The sequence below is a fragment of the Motacilla alba genome, chromosome 3 (assembly GCF_015832195.1).
Source record: "Motacilla alba alba isolate MOTALB_02 chromosome 3, Motacilla_alba_V1.0_pri, whole genome shotgun sequence".
Taxonomy (NCBI): domain Eukaryota; kingdom Metazoa; phylum Chordata; class Aves; order Passeriformes; family Motacillidae; genus Motacilla; species Motacilla alba.
In genome coordinates, this window is record NC_052018.1 from 86,684,016 (window position 1) to 86,702,685 (window position 18,670).

The following is an 18,670-nucleotide window of genomic DNA, read 5'->3' on the forward strand; positions in this document are numbered from 1 at the left end:
TGCATTTTCAAACACTAGATGGTGCCAAGGGTTCACATATAGAGAAAAGCAACGAAACTACTCCATTTACTGGCAATACTGGTGTAGCTGGGTCGTTCTGTAGTTCTGAATTATTAGTTCAAAATCTATTCTTAGAATGTCTTGTTACCAAGGAAGTGACAGGGAAAGAAATTCTTTACAAGAGGATTTACTAAGAGGTTACTAACCCAAGTAACCCAAGTCACAGCTAAATTATTGTTGGAGTCCCCAGAGAGAACAGCAATTCAGACACGAAGTTTCAATACAGGAATATTATCAGCGTGGACTTAGTGTTTTCTTGGATAGAAAATTTTGTATTTGCTCATTCGATACTCTTACTGGTCTCACTGTACCACCAACCTCTTGGGAACGAGAAACAAATTACCCCAACTTTATATCAGAAATGCATAATGTCCTCTGCATACTGCTTTACAGCAATATTTGGGGAAAAATCTGTAGCCATTTCTCAAGCAGTTATCATACTTTCTTGAGGCAGTTTGTATGAAATTATTATCTGTGAGACTAAGATACTGATAGTTTGCAGGAAGACTGTTATTAAATTACCAGCAAGAAAGGTAAAAAAAAAAAAAAAAGGAATATTTGATACCTCATTAGAATTTCTCTTCTAATACTCTGTTGTTTTGAGTTATTGACACTGTTCAATCTTCCCAGGCCAGATTTTCCTGTTTGTACTCAGTCAGAGTTCTGGGGAAGAAGAATGCCTGTCTGCCAAGGATATGCAAGAAGTGTGGAATTATCAGAGTCTTGGGGAAAGTGCCCAGTTTGTGCAGTTATCTGTCAGCACAGGTGTTTGATCCCGACCCTGCACTCAGAAGGATGCTCCTGAGGAACTTCTCATAGATATCAATGTTACTGGACAGAGAGTCTCTCTTCTCAGTAGAGAAAAGTACCACTTCTTAAAGCCTTCTGATCCAAGTTTTTAGGAAGGATCCTTGGATCCCTTGGATCCCTGGAAACCGGGCTAGGATGCCTCCACAGTGCTGTCTCTGGGTGTTTTGTGGCAGCCCCATGTACACAAACCACAGAGGACCGCAGGTGCCTCTCCAGTAGGGTGACCCAGTCCCCAGGACACAGGAACAATGTGCTGCAGCCCAGCACAAAGCAGGCTGAGCAAACAGAAGGCACCTTGTCTCTGTTGTTTGTACATCCTGCATTTACCGGAGCTATGCTGCCTCAACAAACTTGTGTACAGAAGCTGTGATGGGGACAAACACTCCAAAGGGGAAACAACAATGTATCTCTGCCTAATGGATGATGATGTTTGGAGATACAACTAAGTCTAAGGAGCTGTGAAGAATGAGGACAGATCAATAATACAGAATGATCTGAGTGGTATGGTCAACTGGAAACAGAAGACATAATCAAACATAAAGTTTTACATCAAAGATGAAAGCATAACCCTCATATTCAGACAACTGGTGAAGGCCGGGTGAGCTCTCATGTGAAAATGTGACATTGGAAAGGATTTGGCAATGAGTAAGGTGGATTGACTGCTGAACAGTCAGCCTGTGCTCAGATTCTGGAGCCAAAAGCACTAATGCAATCCATAAATGTACTTATAAATCAAAAGTGAAGGGGCCTATTTGACATTTGTGTGATTGATCTCCACTAATTTCAGTGTGGAGACACTAAGAATGTTTAGAGTAGACTCATAGTTGACTCATAGTTGTTGGAAGACACTTTGCAGTGAAATATTTCGGGAATTTGGTTTGCTTTGCTTATGAAACTTATGTAAGTCTATGACCCCCTGTGCAGTTTCTCTGCAGATTAGTTCACTTCACATGACCACTGTGTGCACTGTGTCATTTCTAATGCATGTGTGCGTGTAGATCAGCTAGTTAGGGTGAGGTTATTTCAATTTCATTTTGACTCAGCTGCATTTTGCAAAGGTAGGTTAAATATTTTCTTTAAAAGAGAGGCCCAGTGACAGGAGATGAATCTGTCACCCATTCATTAGGGATCTCATGTAAGAAATAAGGACTTTGTTTACCACAAGTTCCACGCCATGACTGTCTGTGCAACTGATTGCTGCAACACCATCCCCCCAAAATTCAGGGAAGTCCTGAGTACACAAGTGAGCCCTACTGACACAGGACTACAATTCATGACCGGGGGATGTGCACAAGCTGGAACATACCAATGCATTTGTGGGCCAAATGCAGCCTTGTTGCCCAGATGTTGAGCAGTCCTGCCCTTAAGCCCTCCTTCACAGCCAGAGTCTTGTTTCCTGCCATTGTCACTGTAGATCATCTGCCAAAGAGTGGATAGCTTCAAAAGGCTAACTTCAATTTCTAGGTGTCCTTGCAAATCCACCTACACAGCATCAACTCAAGCCCAAAGCCAGAAGTCTTCAAACTAAATGATACTGCAGATAAATGAGCTGCAATGCTCAATGAGCAAAACTTTCCAGGTAGCAAGCAAAACATCAAATAAATGGGTTTTATTTCTCCTTTTTAATGGGAGGTGAGAGGAAAGAAGAGAAAAAAATAGCAACAGATGCACTATATGTACCTGAATAGTACATAATTCACAGGTCAATTACATCACTCCCAGTATGAGATTAGAAATAGAGCCGTCATAATTCTTCAAAAGCTATCAGGAATGACTGAGATAAACAGCTACTGCTCTCAGATTGATGTTCAGGCTCAAGAGGGATGAACTGGTGAGTACATCTATGAGCACGCTGTGAAAAGAATGTTCATTGTCTAGAGTTGGCAAGCAGCTTACAGAAATAAAGTCAGTTTGCGATACAGACCACATCAGCGTTCCCAACCTACAATACAGTACTACTATAGATCATTGGAATGGCCCTGAGTGTCAGAACTGTGTTTCCTAACTTTGCTTCTCAACTTAAACTGGTTATGTGATACCATGCCAGAATTTTCACTTCCACAAACGTGAGTTTTACACACATGTTCACCTAAGAAACTCTGTTTGTGCACCAAGTAAGTAAGAGTTAAGCTCAGGCGAAGGAGCTAAGAAATAAAGAAATACTTAAACAGATCCCCATCCATTTACCAGTTTATAGCCATTAAAATTTTGGTATGTTATCCATATCTGAATTTTTCAACTGAAAAACCCAGATCTTAGTATTTCCATGCTTCACAGTGAAGCCACAAGGTCTAACCCATGTAACTCCAAAGTGTGATGAGGTTCCCAGCTAGAAGATGGCTGGAAGAACAGTAAGATTTATTTGAAAGTACAGAAAATTATCTAAAAAATTAATAGGAGGGAAATATACTCTGTTTTGCTCTATTAGGATGAATGACATTTTGCCTGGAATATGAGTCATGAAAAACATTATATTCTGTGTGTAAGACATGGTTAGGCAAGAAGGAAGGGGGAATAGTAATCTGGAGGATAAATTTCAGGAAGAAATAACTAAGAATACACTGAGGTGTGTATTAATGCATTAATAACTACTGTAAGATTAAAAGCTCAGTTGCATCTTATCACTTTGAAAGTCATTCAAGTTGAAAGACTCCAGAACTCTGCTGAGAGAATTAATCACATCTCAAAGCCTGTCAATACAGCATGTGAGAGCACAGCACAATGAATTCTCAGTCTGGGACACCTGCCTCTGGAAAGAATTTTCAGTACAGGTTTGATGAATCACCATCATAGCTTTCTTGAGTCATTGCAAAACTTTCATCAACAGTTTCAGACCCAAATAAACATCTGCAATACTAACTGAAACTCACAGCTCTCCCACAGAACAACGAAGGTTTAGCAGACACAGCCTGGTCCAATACAAAGCTTTGAAGAAAGTGAAATGTGAGAAAAGGCAGAGACTCAAAATTGAAGTGTTATTCATCGCTTCTATAAAGAATCCCCCAGAATTACTGATGGCATATTCATCTTCTCTGGTCACATGCAGACATTTTATTGCTACTTAGACAAGTCCTTTGGCAAAATGATAGTAGCAATGCTGGCACCTATAACCACACACAGAAGTCTTTTTTTTTATGGACTCGGGTCACTCGACCTCCTCTGGTGGCATAGGGTATTGCTGTTACTGTCAGCAGGGACTGCTCAAAAGGAAGGACACCAGAACCACAAAAGCATGTCAGGACTGAGATGGGTAAAGCTGTGGGCATATTTTGGTGACAGCAGGAAAAAGCAGACAAACTTCCAGTGCACAATGACTACGTTTTACCTGAATTGCTTGCCAAATGCAGTCCTATCCACTGCCATTAACAAAATCCAGTCCTAATAAATGTCATTTGTGTAGAGTTTTTGCAGACCCTGATTTGACACATCTATTGCTGACATCACACAAGTCCTGCTTGAAGGAATTTTTGATTGAATGTGCTGATACAGACTGCATCCAAAGCTATTTCCAGAGGACTTTTGGAAAAATATTGCTTGAATCTACTCACTTATGCTATCAGCATAAAAGCAACTCACACACACACTTAGATGCACTCAGCCTAGTTTTTTTGTATTACCATGCACGTGGCATCTGAATTTTGGGTTGGCAATGTATGAAGCTTATTACCTATAACCTCTTTTTAAGGCTATCAGTTGTATTTATTAAATTCAGATTTTAAATTTATGGCTTTGATTTTTCTGTCTTGATTCAATGCCCAGTGAAGTCAATGGAAAGTTCTCATTGACATAAAAGGAAGTTGTTTGAGGCACTTTTGTGTGGCTGGTTTGATTTAACATTAAAGTTCTTCTTTAAATATGTTCCCCATATTTAAAATGGGTTTGGAATTGTCACAAAGTACTGAACTGTTTTCTGAATGCAGAGAAATGACTAAAGAGCACAGCTTGTGAGAGCCTGCCCCAGCTCTCACTGAAATCAGCAGGAGCTGTTTCATTTACTGCAGGGGAAGCTGAGCTAGAGCTGAAGATCAGAATGACATTTATTCCAGGATTTATTCCAGAAAGTGAAAACCTAATATAAAAACCAGATGTTTTTGCCCTTTCTGGGTCTTTATTGAGTTGGAGAGAAGGTAGGATCCCAGTGCTGGCCACAATTGAATAAATTTATTTAAATTAAATCTGCAGATTTCCAGTGTTCTGTGAAACTCTCCACTTTCATCTTAAAAAAAAAAAAAGAAAAGGAACAAAAGGAAAAAAGTAAACTAGCTGCTTTTAGAGCTACAGAGGAAGGTGGAAAACTAAGAGCTCAGAAATAAGAAAGCCAAGTCCCTCCTCACAGAATGATATGTGGTAAAATGCTATGATTTTTAAATCAGCTTCATAGTTTGGAGAACTGATTCATTTTGAAAGGCTTAGTGTCATTAATTCCTCTGTCTCACTATGCTGGATGATTATTTTCTGGGCCATGACATTTTTCTCAACAGAATAAGCACTCCAATAATGCCAGAGGCTGTCCAAAAAGTCAAATTTCAAAAGGTAAAAGTCATGCAAGCACGTCATCAAAATTAGTTTTATCGTGAACTCATATGGAAATGTATTAAATATGGTGTTAAAGCTACAACATTATAGTCTGCCTTGCTCCTTGTATAAAATCAAAGCGGAAAAGAGATTAGAAGACCTTCTTCAAAACTATGTAAGAATGCACCAGATCATGTTTTTTTTCTGGAGAGAAGCCTGTGTTGTATACAGGATACCATATATCTTTGGCAAACAGATTCTGTTTGGAATTTCAAGACTCTATTACTGATACAAGAATGATTACTGACAACCCTAATTCTAGATGTGATCGGCTGCTCATCCGCTGCACCCAGATTTCTTCAACAAAGAAACTATTGAGAGAGCAACTATATCACACACTGCTCATAAAATACCTGAGCACTTCAGCAGCTCTGCACCCCTCATTATCTTATGTTACTCTGCTGTTCATAAGGAAAATGCTTGTTGTTTTCTCAGCTGTGAACATCTTCAGGACCTTCTCCCCCCATTGTCTCCTGCAGTACATGAAATATGCCCTACAGACCTGAGCTGTAAGATTTTTATCCTGCACCTGCTAAGGCTGGGAAAATCAGACATTCCTAATACAAAGGACACAGCCAGTGCCTGGCTGCTTTCCTCTTTTCTTAAAGCACCATATTACCACTTATTGAGAACATTTTTACCTAATGAAGTATCCTCTTGCTAAAATGGCCTATTAAACCCCATGGGTCTGCCATATAAGACTTATAAAGAATATTTTAATGGAAAAAAAAATTTTAAAAGGCCCTGCTTCCAAAAGCCAAAGGGGTTTTATAATTTTATGAATCCCCAAGCTTTTATTTGCTTTTCTCCATTTTTTTAATAACATGGATGATAAATAATCTAAACTTTCATCCCACAGATTACATTTGCAAACTTTAAAATCTTAATTTTTCTTTGGAAACCCATTGCACACATTACTTCTATCACTGCCACTGCTGAGTATTTTTAATTCTGGATGTTCCCATAGGAGCTGATTAGAAAATTCTCCTATTATTTCTTTTGTTGAAAGTATGCCAAGGATAAGTCTTTTAGTAGGGACTTTCATGAGTCAGTATTTAAAGACCAATGAAAAAACTATCCCCATGCAAAGAGAAAAATCAGCAAATAGTTACAAACACATTGGTCATGAGTGAAATGAAAATCAGAACAAACAACAACATACTCAATTTTGTTTATCAGCTGAGAAACTGTTTCAGAGCCACCTTTTAAGATGTTTCCCTTTCAACTGCACATAAAAATTTGATACCATGAGGAAAGGCCAGATCTTGAAAGTGCTCACATGTCGGTATTACCTCTGTTCAGATGGACTTTGCCTGGGCTAAGATGATTAAAGTGATGGTGGTCCCAAGGTGTTCACCAAACCAGGTCATACAGCAGGTCAGAAGGAACTCACAGAAGTGTGCTTAAGACCAAAGAAACATCTAGGAGCAGTTTAAAATAAATGAACGTTTAGAGTGTGATGAGAAGAGAGATTTGTGGAGCTCATCCTGTCTACTTAGTCTGACTGTGCTTTCCCTTTCTTTTGCTAAGGCCTTCTGGGATTCACCTCCATTTTTGCTCTGGCAAGCTGCTCATTTCTTTGGCCAGTTTAAGGCTGTGATAATACTGTAGCTTCGTTAATAGTTGCTAAAAGCATTTTTAGGGATTACTGCAGCGATTACTTAAGGACTTGAATGAAGAAAATGGAAGACAGTGCAGGGAAGAAGTAGGCACAAAAGAAAGGTACTTTATGGAAAGTGTGAAAAATGCTTTATTCACAAAAACTCCTTCAATAAATTGCATCTTCTGCTCACCTTCTCTAATACTGGAAAATTTCTTTTTTATCACTGCTTTCTGGGCTGAACCCTTTTATTTACTGGTATCCTTGGTTTGTGAAAGGATATCCTTTTATTTGTGAAAGGAAGGAATTATTTATCCAGTGCTTTTTCTGTGACTCATATTTCATTTGGGGATCACAGCTTCTATGTATCAACTTGATTTTGCTCTCATTGTAATTCAAATGTTTATGAAGAGGTTCCTCTACTGCTGCAGTGCATGGGAGACCTGTTTTCTCATCCCCTCAGCACAATCACTACTTGTAAACTTGGGGTTCTAGTTTGATTTTTCAGAGTTTATTTGATTTCTTTTCTGTATAATAAATCCATGTCGTTTTTTCCATATGTTGAGAATATTCTAAATATTCTAAGACTTCACATTTAGAAGGGCCTCTCACTCTGCCTTGATTTGCCTTCAATAAAACAGTTAAACAAATAAAGTTTAACCCTAGAAATTTATCATACTGTGACTGCGACAGATATTGGCCAGAACTCAAATTTTGTGAACTCTCAGCAATATTCAGATCCAGGTGAAAAGCTGAAGACTGTAAATGTACCTAAGTCACAGATTTGCACCCAGAAGAGAATTCTCACTTTCTTGAATGGAGGGAAAAAGGAAAGAGCAGGTCTGGATGCAAACCCCCACTTCCTCTTAGCACAACTATGTCCTCAGAGTAACTCCACAAGTTAACTGCAGGTTTTCTCACTAAAGCTGTTTTCAAAGCCTGGATGGACACCTGTATTTCCCCTTTGGGCTCTATGGGTCATTTGTCGCATTACAACCGTAAACCCCTTTAGAGCAGAGTTTTCTGCTCTAAAGTCAGGTACTTCCTTTCCTGTAAAAGCTCATCTGTGCTTTCATGGACACTTAGTGATGCTGTCTGATAAAGGTCTCGATGAGATGATGACCATCAAGGATACTGACAGGCTGTCCCTATGTAAGTACCACTCATTACCATTCGTTATTGTCCAGCTCTTCATGGAAAAACCTGGTTTTCAGAGTCTTGGATGCCGTGTTGAATAAAAGGAAATAAAGAGGGAAATAATAGTGAAGATAATAAAAGAGGAAAAATTTGTTGTGAGTTCTTACTGCCCAGGGAGGTAAACCAGAAAAGAAAACACTCATCCTTAATGGTGTATGTTAAACTGTAGCTTCTTAAAAAGATGGTCTGGGGAGCATAAAATGTGAAAGTTGTTGTATCAGTGGCATAAAGCAGCCCAGGGCTGGTCAGTGTAGATGTCCTTCTAGAAAGAGTTACATTTATTTCTGTAGCTAAACAACTGAAAGCTGATGATCTAGGAAGGGGTAAAGCTGCTGCTCTCCTTCAGGTTTTCATAAGCCCCACTGAAATTAATGACAAGAGGGCAAGTATTGCTCATGCAAACACCATGCAAATTACACCAAGGGTCTCTACCCAAAGTCAGAAAAGCTTAATCCAAATTTTACATTCACTGGCTTGATCTTCAGATCCTTCCATAACTGAAATGCCTTCTACATTGACTTGCTAGAATGCCATTTAAAGGAATTTTTTTTTTCTAATCAGTAGAACTTCCTTTTTTTTTCACCTTCAGCCATATAATTCTCCTATGTACACACTGCTTAGCTACTGCATGGCCCCAGTACTTACTCCATATGAATTTTTGGCAGCCTGAATGACTTGGAATATGGCTTTGCAAAAATCCTGCTTCTAATCCAGACTCACTTAAACCGTGCCTCAAAATAAATTGATTAATAATTTGATTTTTTTAAATTATGACTTAATACAGCAAATGGAAATTCCTGACTTGGATCATTTATTGTCTACCATTTCCATGTTTTTTACCTCACAGAAAGAGTTGGATTCTCATTGATTAGTAATATAGTGCTCATTTGCAGAGGAACATAGCTTTTATATTACATTGGGGCTTCATTTTGCTAATCAGTAAGACACCTTCTTTTCATACACAATCATTTAACATGCCATGTGTTTATTCAGATTTCTAATGCCTATATTTTATTCTAGAAAAAAAGTAGCTGCTATTAAGAGTCAATTTATTTTTGATTCCTGATTAGTGTTAAGCTACACTTACACGCCAATTGGAATTAAAATATATTAAAAGCATTCAGAATATTAAAGTAGAGCTTTACCAGCTGAATAAAATCAGCTTGAATACCCAGCAATAGGAATAAAAAGGCTTTTCAAAATAAAATTCCCATTTAAAATGTCACCTTGTCTTCGTGAGCTGGATGATTGTTCCTGGGCATTCCATCCTTCACAATGTTATGAAGGTAATGTTATTCTGAAACAGGAGGGAATCAAGTTTCTCATCTCCTTAGCATCTCAGCTGTAAAATACCTCTACATGTGCCCTGTTTACAGCTTCTAGGCTCTGTTTCAGATGCAGGAGTGAATCTCCTATTGGTATTGCTGGGAAGACATGCAAGTTCAAGACCACAGTTTATGAGCTCAAATGATTCCCATCTATACTGCTGTGGTCAGAGGCCACCCCACAGATTTAGCTGATACAGAAATCCTGTCTGCTCATCACTTTGTTTAGACATCACCTTTCCTCCAAGCATCACTCCTAGTAGTTATTCAGCACTTAGACCCTTTCTTTTTGCAGGAGCCTCCTTTGAGGCAGAACTGGCAGATAAAAAGCTCTGTATTGCCTCCCAGCCTGACAAAGAAGAGTGACCTTCAGGGAGCAGCTGCAAGGTACACAGGTGAAACTCCATCTTCACCTCATGTTCTGAGAATACTTTCCCCTTCTTATAGCAGGCAAGGCTCTTTCACAGACAACAGGAACAGTGCCAATGATAGACTGTGATTTGTTTAGACCAGTAACAAAGATTATCTCAGATTTTTTTTTTTTTAGGAAATTACAGTTTACATAATAAGATTTTATTATCATTTATATGGTTAATTGCAGCTTTTTACTGGCAGGGCTGTTTCATGCCACAGAAATGCTATCTTTTGTGACAGCATTTCTCAATCAGACTTCTTGAAAGCTTGCACACAAAACACTTGCCATCATCTACAAGCAGAAAGATTGGCAGGAGGGTGTTCTGTGTGAGAGGTACTTAATTGAGGAGTTGGCACCTCACCCTGAACTGAAATAGCTTCAAGAGCATGCTGCAAATATTTTCCTATTGCCCAGACCTCTCAGTGGGCAGGGACTTGGCAGGAAGCTGAGGCCTGTATGAAGGGCAGGTTCTGTGGTCTGCTTAGTTCAGATCTAACCACCATATGTACATATTTTACTGGCAGCTGCTGATGGCCCTGCCGGGCATCTGCTAGGTTTGCAAACCAAGGATACCTGTAACTTCCAAACTGGTGCCTCTTTCTGAGTAGAAAAAAAGATTTCTCACAATAGAGGAGCTCTCCTTTCTGTTGAAGGGGCTGATGCTATCAAATAATGAGCATACTCCCTGCACTTGAAAAAATGGTCCATGTACCCCACACCCAAAACCAGCACTTGCCAGAGACCCTACTGTATTTCTACTGTAACTGCAATGGATGGACTGTGACATTGGAGATTGCTTTATGACTGTGATAGCAAGGCTGATGATGCATTGGAAATAGATTACACTGGTAAAATAAGATCTCTTTGTCGTGGCTGACAGATACCTTACAGAAAAAATTAAAGGTTTTTTTATGTTGACCTTAGAAGACTGCAGAATTTAATAATGTTTAAAATATGTATTAAAATAAGTGGGTGCTAGTTTAACTCTGGCCTCATAGGCTTGGCCAGAGAGGAGTAGCAAATGGTTTCATCCATAGCTGAGCTGCAGAAAGTGAGCCATGTATTTCACTGGCTTATACGAATGGGACTGGGAGTCCCTAATGCCTTCTTTGAATGCACCCCAGAACTGCCACAGCAGCCACATAATCTAAACTGTAATGAGTATTTTTTTAAACAAAAATATTTTGAGAGATAATTCTACAAAGAATATAGCAATGGTAACTAGTACATAGGATATTTTGAATAGGCCTGAATGCTTTTTTTTGTCAGATTAGATATGGTGGTGTACAATCATTTGTATTCCCAGCCCAGTACTTCTTATTAGTACTACACTGGCTGGCTTTTCAAAGCATTACACAAATGCTTTTAGCAGAACAGCTCACTTCATTATTTGGTGTTCAATGTGATGGCATGGGCCTGGAGCACAGCAGGAACTTCTCCATGCTACTTCACAAGTACAAGCTGCCAAAGCTGATTTTGGACCCAGATCCTATGACCTTGGTGGTCATTTGCACCTAGCTCCACCGAGAAGACAGAGGTGCTCCACTGCTTCATTTTAGGCTAATTCACATACAATGGAATATTCAGCCTTGAGATAAGCACTGCTGCTTACCTGCACAAAAGTGCATTTCAGAGCTGCTCTCAAAAGTTAAGAATGATACTGCTGCGAACGTTTGTCCAGACATAATATTCTAGAATGTTAAACTCAGATTGAAGATTTAACAAATCACTTCATGGATGCATATGCATTGTATTGCTCAGTGCTGACAAACAGCAGGACAGTCACCAGCATCATCAAGGGCAAATAGCCTGAAGTTGTGCCAAGGGAGGTTCAGGCTGGATATTAAGAAAACTGTCTTCACTGAAAGCATTTTTAAGCATTGGAACAGCCTGCCCAGGGAAGTTGTGGAGTCACACTCACTGGAAGTGCTCAAAAAACAAACAGACCTAGTGCTTTGTTATATGGTTTAGTGGTCATGGTGGTATTTGGTCAAAGTTTGGACTTGAAGATCTCAAGGATTTTTCCACCCCTAATTGTTCTATTCCAAATCCAAGGAAGAAATTTCTCATGCTGATCAAGAATTAAATGGAAACAGACTCCAACAGATTGGCAGCACCAACAGTAAAAACAATTGCCAGACACTAGAGCTACCATATGTGGTGTTTGTGTTATGTTTGGAGAAACTCTATCAGAGAAACAGCTACTTCACAGCTTTGTTCTCACCGTCTGTTAGCACCTTGCAGTCTCCTAAAATTCTTTCTAGAGAATAAAAGTATTTAATTCATAGCTACCCAACAAAAAACAGATGAGGCATTCTCTCACTGTTCGCAGCATAATGCCACGGTAACATTTTCCTGTCAGAATCTAAAACAACCTACTCATTTCCACACAAGAAATCAAAAACAAGCCAACTCATCCCACATACTAACAAAGTGTACAGAAGAAAAACTTAACTACATATTCCCAAAGACATGCAGGCAATAACCAGATGTCATGGAGAACTGGATGACCAAACACCTTGAGGACTCAGAACTCTAAGTCCTTCTCTTGAGGATTCAGCCCCACTTCAAAGGGGTCTATGGGTTGTTTTCTAAAAGATGCTTTGATTAGGAAAGGTGTTTATGTTGTCCCCAGACAGCGTCCTGCCTAGGAACGGCCAGAAAATATAGAATTGATGTAATCTGCTTCTCCACTGTCCTCCATCCTATCAGGCTGGCAGAATTAGGGTGCAAGCTAAAATTCCCAGCTGACATGGCTAGACAAACATGCCACAATGCTTCAGAAACAGCTGCCTGTTAAGCTGCCCTTTGGAATTCATGGCCCACCAGAAAAACAGCAAGGCAATTATGTGCCCATACCTAAAAGTCACTAGCTGGAATTTGGTTCAGTGGACTACAATGAAATATGAATAAGTGGTTGTGGAGAGCCATTCTCCTCCAGAACTGCTCCTTTCCCCCACAGAAATGTTTCTATATCCTGAAATTAGGACTCTCTAATACATAGAAATGTTACGAGGCCTTCTGCAGAATCCAAAGAAGAGGACAAACCTGTATTTATTTAGCCCTCAAAAAGCATTTTTAATCCTTTTCCCTAACCGAAAGCAATTTTCTAGAACAACTTGGAGAAGGGTTGAATGATACACTGTATCATTCAATGAAGTACCATGCAATGTATATAAGTACTGCATGTTCAGCCTGTTTTGATGTATCAAAAATGTTCAGTCAAGAGTTAACAGGCTGCCTCATTCTACCAGCGAAGACAATTTATTTACCACTAGCTAGAAATTGCAGCTCAGAAGCAGTTTCCCACTTTTTGAAGGGAATACAGAACCAACAAGGTAATACAAAAAAATCAGCTTCTATTGTATCATTATGCACCCACTAATGGCAAACTGCATTTTTATTAACATTTTTCTGGAAAGAAACCTGCAGTAACAGTCAATCACATGGTGATGGTATATAAAAAATACCACTTGTTCTGATAGGCCACATTTTGTACCTTACACTGTGCAGTACCTTATTACACAGCTTGATGCGAGCACCCAATCTTAATGAAATAAATTTAATGGGAATTAAGTCCCTAACTACCCTTAGATATTTTCACCTCTAAACCAAACAAGGAGCAATACTTGGGAGAAAGAGGTACTATACTGCATCAGGAAGTGTGACAAAATCCGACTGTTAGTTTGAATTTGAATCAAAATGTTATCTTCAATATATTTTGAGTGTTTTTTTCCTATCAAATTATTAATTTATTCAGTATTCCTAGTTTGACCAGTTTTATGAATATAGCATTTTTCAAATGCAAATGTACTTTCAGATATAGTTGTTCTTCAAAGCACTGTAATCCTGTTGACCCATCTTCTTGACAAATGTCCTACAACAAGCTGGTTTTGCCTTTATCTTTGGCAGGACTGGGATAATATATCAGAGCCCATACGTATTCAAGTAAGAACAAATTGAACTGATAGTTTCATGTATGAAATGTTCAATAAATATCAAAATTCCTATCTAACTTTAATCAATGCTGAAAGCTGACCAATTATACTGAGGAAATGTTTACACAAACAAAACAGCTGCACAGCCCGAAGTATTAAGTACTGGTACAAAATTTACACACACACACACACATAAAATGTTATGGAAAACTGTTTGAATAGACCTTGAGGGGAAAAAAAATCCCATATGAAAACTCTGCTGTACTTGTTTCTCAAACTAATTAATTCCTTCACTAAAACATTTCTTGTGTCAAGCTCCTGTCTTAGCATGCCCTGGTCATACAGGTACCAAAAGATTGTACGTGGAAAGAGCACACAGACACAAGGCACCTCCCAGCAATCTACATAGGCCACAGCCCTGTTCAGTGAGTTCCAACCCCAACCTGACACCAACTTCCTCATCAGCCTTGGTCAAAGCAGCTGAGTGGTTCTTATTTATCCATCTGGTGTGGGATTGTAAGGGAAAGTGAGTGCTTACTGAGTGCTCAGTGACAGAAGTGTGCCCTTGCATTCCACACACTTTTACTGGTCCTAGTCCTACCATTCTCTCCCTCAGTCCAAATGGTGACATTTTCATTACAAATATAAAGGCAGGAATAAAGCCAGAGCATATGGCACTTCATGGTTGAGCAGTGTTTATAGAATTGCATTTCACAGCTAGCATGCGACAAGCACACTTGTCAAAACCTGGCTAACCTATATATTCACCCCTAATGGATCTTCATGACCTCGCCATATACAGTCTTATACTGGAAGAGATTTGAAACTTTTAATTATTCACTTAAGTAAGCTTAAACTTTAAAAAGAATGTCCCTGGCCCCCAGCTGTTTCTGAAAAAAACCAAACCAAAACACAACACAATCTTCAGAAATATTTCATAGAATAAAAAAGCATGGAGATTGCAAGCTGGCTTATAACCTTAATATTTGCATAACCATTTGTTTTTAATTCAGCTAAGATATATAATTTTAAAAGTTTTCTCTTTTATAATGAATGTGACAGTCTTTCAAACCCTTTTTTTTTTCTTTTTAATTCATGTGTCATAATACCTGGTCATCTGCTTTTTCCTCAGTGCAATTATCAGTACTGCACTTACTCAAAGTTCACCAGTAACAAATGCTTGTCTGTTACCCTGGAAATCTGGATCCAAAAAACAAAGGTGGGGGGAGGGTTGTGAATATTAGCAGCAACTTGAGGAATAAATTGCATTTGCTGTTCTCTACAAAGTTTTTCTAGAAGATTCAAAGATTCGCTCACACAGTTCACTGTTTGTAATGCTTTAGAATTTGCCACAGAAATTAAATTTGAATACTTTGACTTCTAGAAGTTGAATTTTGCTGCCCTCACAGCAGACACTTTAGCTACTGCCAGGAGTTTCTCTGCCCAGTGCCTCCACAACAACACTGCAGGATGCCACATGACTGTGTACATGATGCCCCCTTCTTCATCTCCAGGGCAGCCCTACCAAATTAATGTAATTCCATACTGATCTACTTACCTGGCCACTATTTCTAAGTTAGGCTGGGAAATGTGTCTGTTTGGTGAGTCTCTGAATTTATATTTCACATATTCTGATGATAAGGCAGCAATTACTGTTGCTGATATCTCACTATTCAAACAAGGATCTATTTTAAAGAAGAGCGACTCAGTCACAGCATCAGCTCACTTCAAACTCAGGCTGACACCACTGCATAAACAAAATATGCCTCATCTTTCAAAGATTTCTTTGGAACTCTAATAACAAACAAACCAAACCAATCTTAAAATCAGTAGAATAACTGTTCCCTTATATCAGTTTTTTTTCTTCCCATCCTTTAGGAAACAATGCTTTTGAAAGCCATAAAATAAAGGCAATTCATCACTGAAATGTCATGTCATCACTTTTTCAAAAGCCTCCCACAGAAAGACAGACAATGTAAGATGTCAGAGTAAAGTCTTTGCTTAATCCAGTTAGCATTTAAATATTTTAATCAATAAAATATGACAATTAGACTGGGCTAGAAGCCAACTCCTTGAAAGCCACGCCTTTTGTCACACATAGCATTACTTGCACTGCTGTGTTACTGAACAGTAGTAAACATATCAGAACAGTAAATATCCATGACATAACTTGGGAGCTGTATCAACTTAAAATCTTTACCTTCTATGGCAGCAAAAGGAGCAACCAAAAATCAATAGGAAGTAATGATTTCCTGGAGACTGGACTGGTTATGATAGATTTAAGATGCATGTGACCCATTAGCCAGTAGAAAACAGTAAATGGGAATTCTATATGTTCGCGTGTGACCTGAAAGAGTTAACAATACTGATACTGAATCATCAGCAGTGATGACACAGAAAGCAAACCCTCCTCAACATTTGTTTTCCCAATGGCACTTGGCAGATGAGCACACAGCAAGTGAATTTGCTGGAAGTGAGTCACTAACATTGCTAAGTTCAGTTTGCATCTTTTAGTGCAAAGAGAGAGACAGGAAGGAAGGAGTAGTTTTGAAAAAAACCACTGAAGCCAGTCTGAAAATGGCTGCCTAATTAGATAGCTATTTGGTCATTGAGTCACCAGTGCCTGAAAAATCTACTTGCTGTTTATCACAAATGGCATCAAGGCAAAAAATCAAATGTCAGTAGTGTCTTCCTGAACCACGTAACAAAGTAACCTTTTACTAGCAATACCCACATGGAGAGTCATCCATCTTTCTTCACTTGCTGGGCAAGACTTCAGATTCTTCCAGGTTCCTTGAACACAGCTTTTTCTGTTGCCCTTAAGTGCAAGAAGTAAGCACTCCCTGTCAACAGAACACTTGCATTTTTTGCATCAGCCAGACACGATGAACACACGTTCTGCAAAGTAAACTATGGCCTCTCCCATAAAAGGTGATAAAAAACCAGTTCCTGATGAATTGCAGATGACAACTTCGTCCATAAAAGCACACATCTGGGAGGAAGACAAGCAGTACAAAACCAACTGGTCTTCATATGAGGCACAGCTATAAACCCCACAAGAGGAAAAAGAAACACTTGGGTCTGTTATTTGTAAGGGCTGCCATCAGGCTTTCTCATACTGTCCAACCAGTTCTGCTGACTGGGAGAGCAAAAATACTTTTGCTTAATAGCAAACCTCAACTGTGATGCAGCAATATTTTCATTCTCTCATGATATTCAGGGAGAGTTTTCCTGTCACCATTATTCTCTTTTGCATCTGGCCACATTTATTTTCTAAACCAGTGATCTAGTGAGAAACTCATAAGCAAAGGAGGTATGTTCATGATCCTAGGCTGAACCAGTGCTCATTGAACAGACAGTTCTATTAAGCAACTGGTAGGTCAGTGCCAAAAACCACTCTTGGATTCTTCAACAGCCAAAGCAAATGACAGAAAAAGGCACATCTTTAGGCCATGTATACTTACACAAAATCAGCAAGCCCAGTTCCAACCCAAGAAAAGCAATGATTTGTCAAGGGGAATTCTAAAGACTTTGGTAGCTCCAGAATTTTATTCACAGCACAGAGGCCCTATCGTAAACTAAATTTTGTCATTATAGATGTAAAGAGCTTGTCTCTTGGCCATCATCTTTCAATGAATAACGAATCTCTCATGCTGGGGAACCTTGTGTATCTAGGAAACTTACAGGAAAATAAAGCAATATGGTTCATTGCACCACTTTGAACAGCTGTGTTTCAACTTTTGCATATAGCTTTAATGACCACTGATAATACAAAAGCACCAGCAATTCTTGCCCAGGACTGTGGGGAGATTGGCAGAGGGTCACTGCCTAAGTATCTCTGGGTGGAGCAGAACTGGAAGATTTGTATAATCTGAGGCACTGCAGAGAGATGGGCTGATGATAGGAGTGATGCCAGAACAAGCAGGTGCAACAGACTTACCATTTGAAACCTGCACGTCTTATTTTGCCAAATAAAAAAGTTAAAAAAAATAAGGAAGATTTTGGTGCAAGTCTGGCCCATTTTCAAGAAAAACTGAATGCAAAGTGGACAGTGACGTTCTTGTACAGAAGACAAAAGTCTTTCTGGTTATTATTCTGCTGATAAAGGAACAGAATGAAACAAAGAGGGGAAAAACACCAGCACATTTCCACAAGAAAACAATTAGAACAGTCTAAGACTTTAGAACAGTATTGCCAAACGATCATTCTTGGATGGTCCTTTCTCCAGCTTCTGCAGCAGGAAAAGCAGGGTTAAAAAAATAAAATAACATGGGAATGAATGGGAGAATACCCTGACACAACAAGGACCCTTCAACAACTCCCGTTTAATGTTCAGCTGATTGGCTTCTCCAGTCACAGTGACATTATGTAGCTAATCTGTTCTCTTCATACTCTGCACCAAAATGCAGAGTACTTGCATTGCTCACACTTAGCTCAGTAATAGTTCTGGCCAATGAACACACAGAGGAACAGCAAGGACAGTATATACTAAGAATTCAGTAGTACCAAGGAAAATTCTAATCCAACTAAATTTGGCAGCACACATCTCTTATGTAACCTGTGATTTAGAGGACAGGCTGATCATCTGGGAATATTACTGTGTTCTTCTCAGTACATTAAACAAAATTGGCAATTTTTCACTACAAATTTTGTTTTTCACTGCATAATGTCTCAGGAAAGACATCCCATGCTTACAAAACATTTTTAGCATCAACAATATGCTTTTATATATGACAATTCAATTATACAG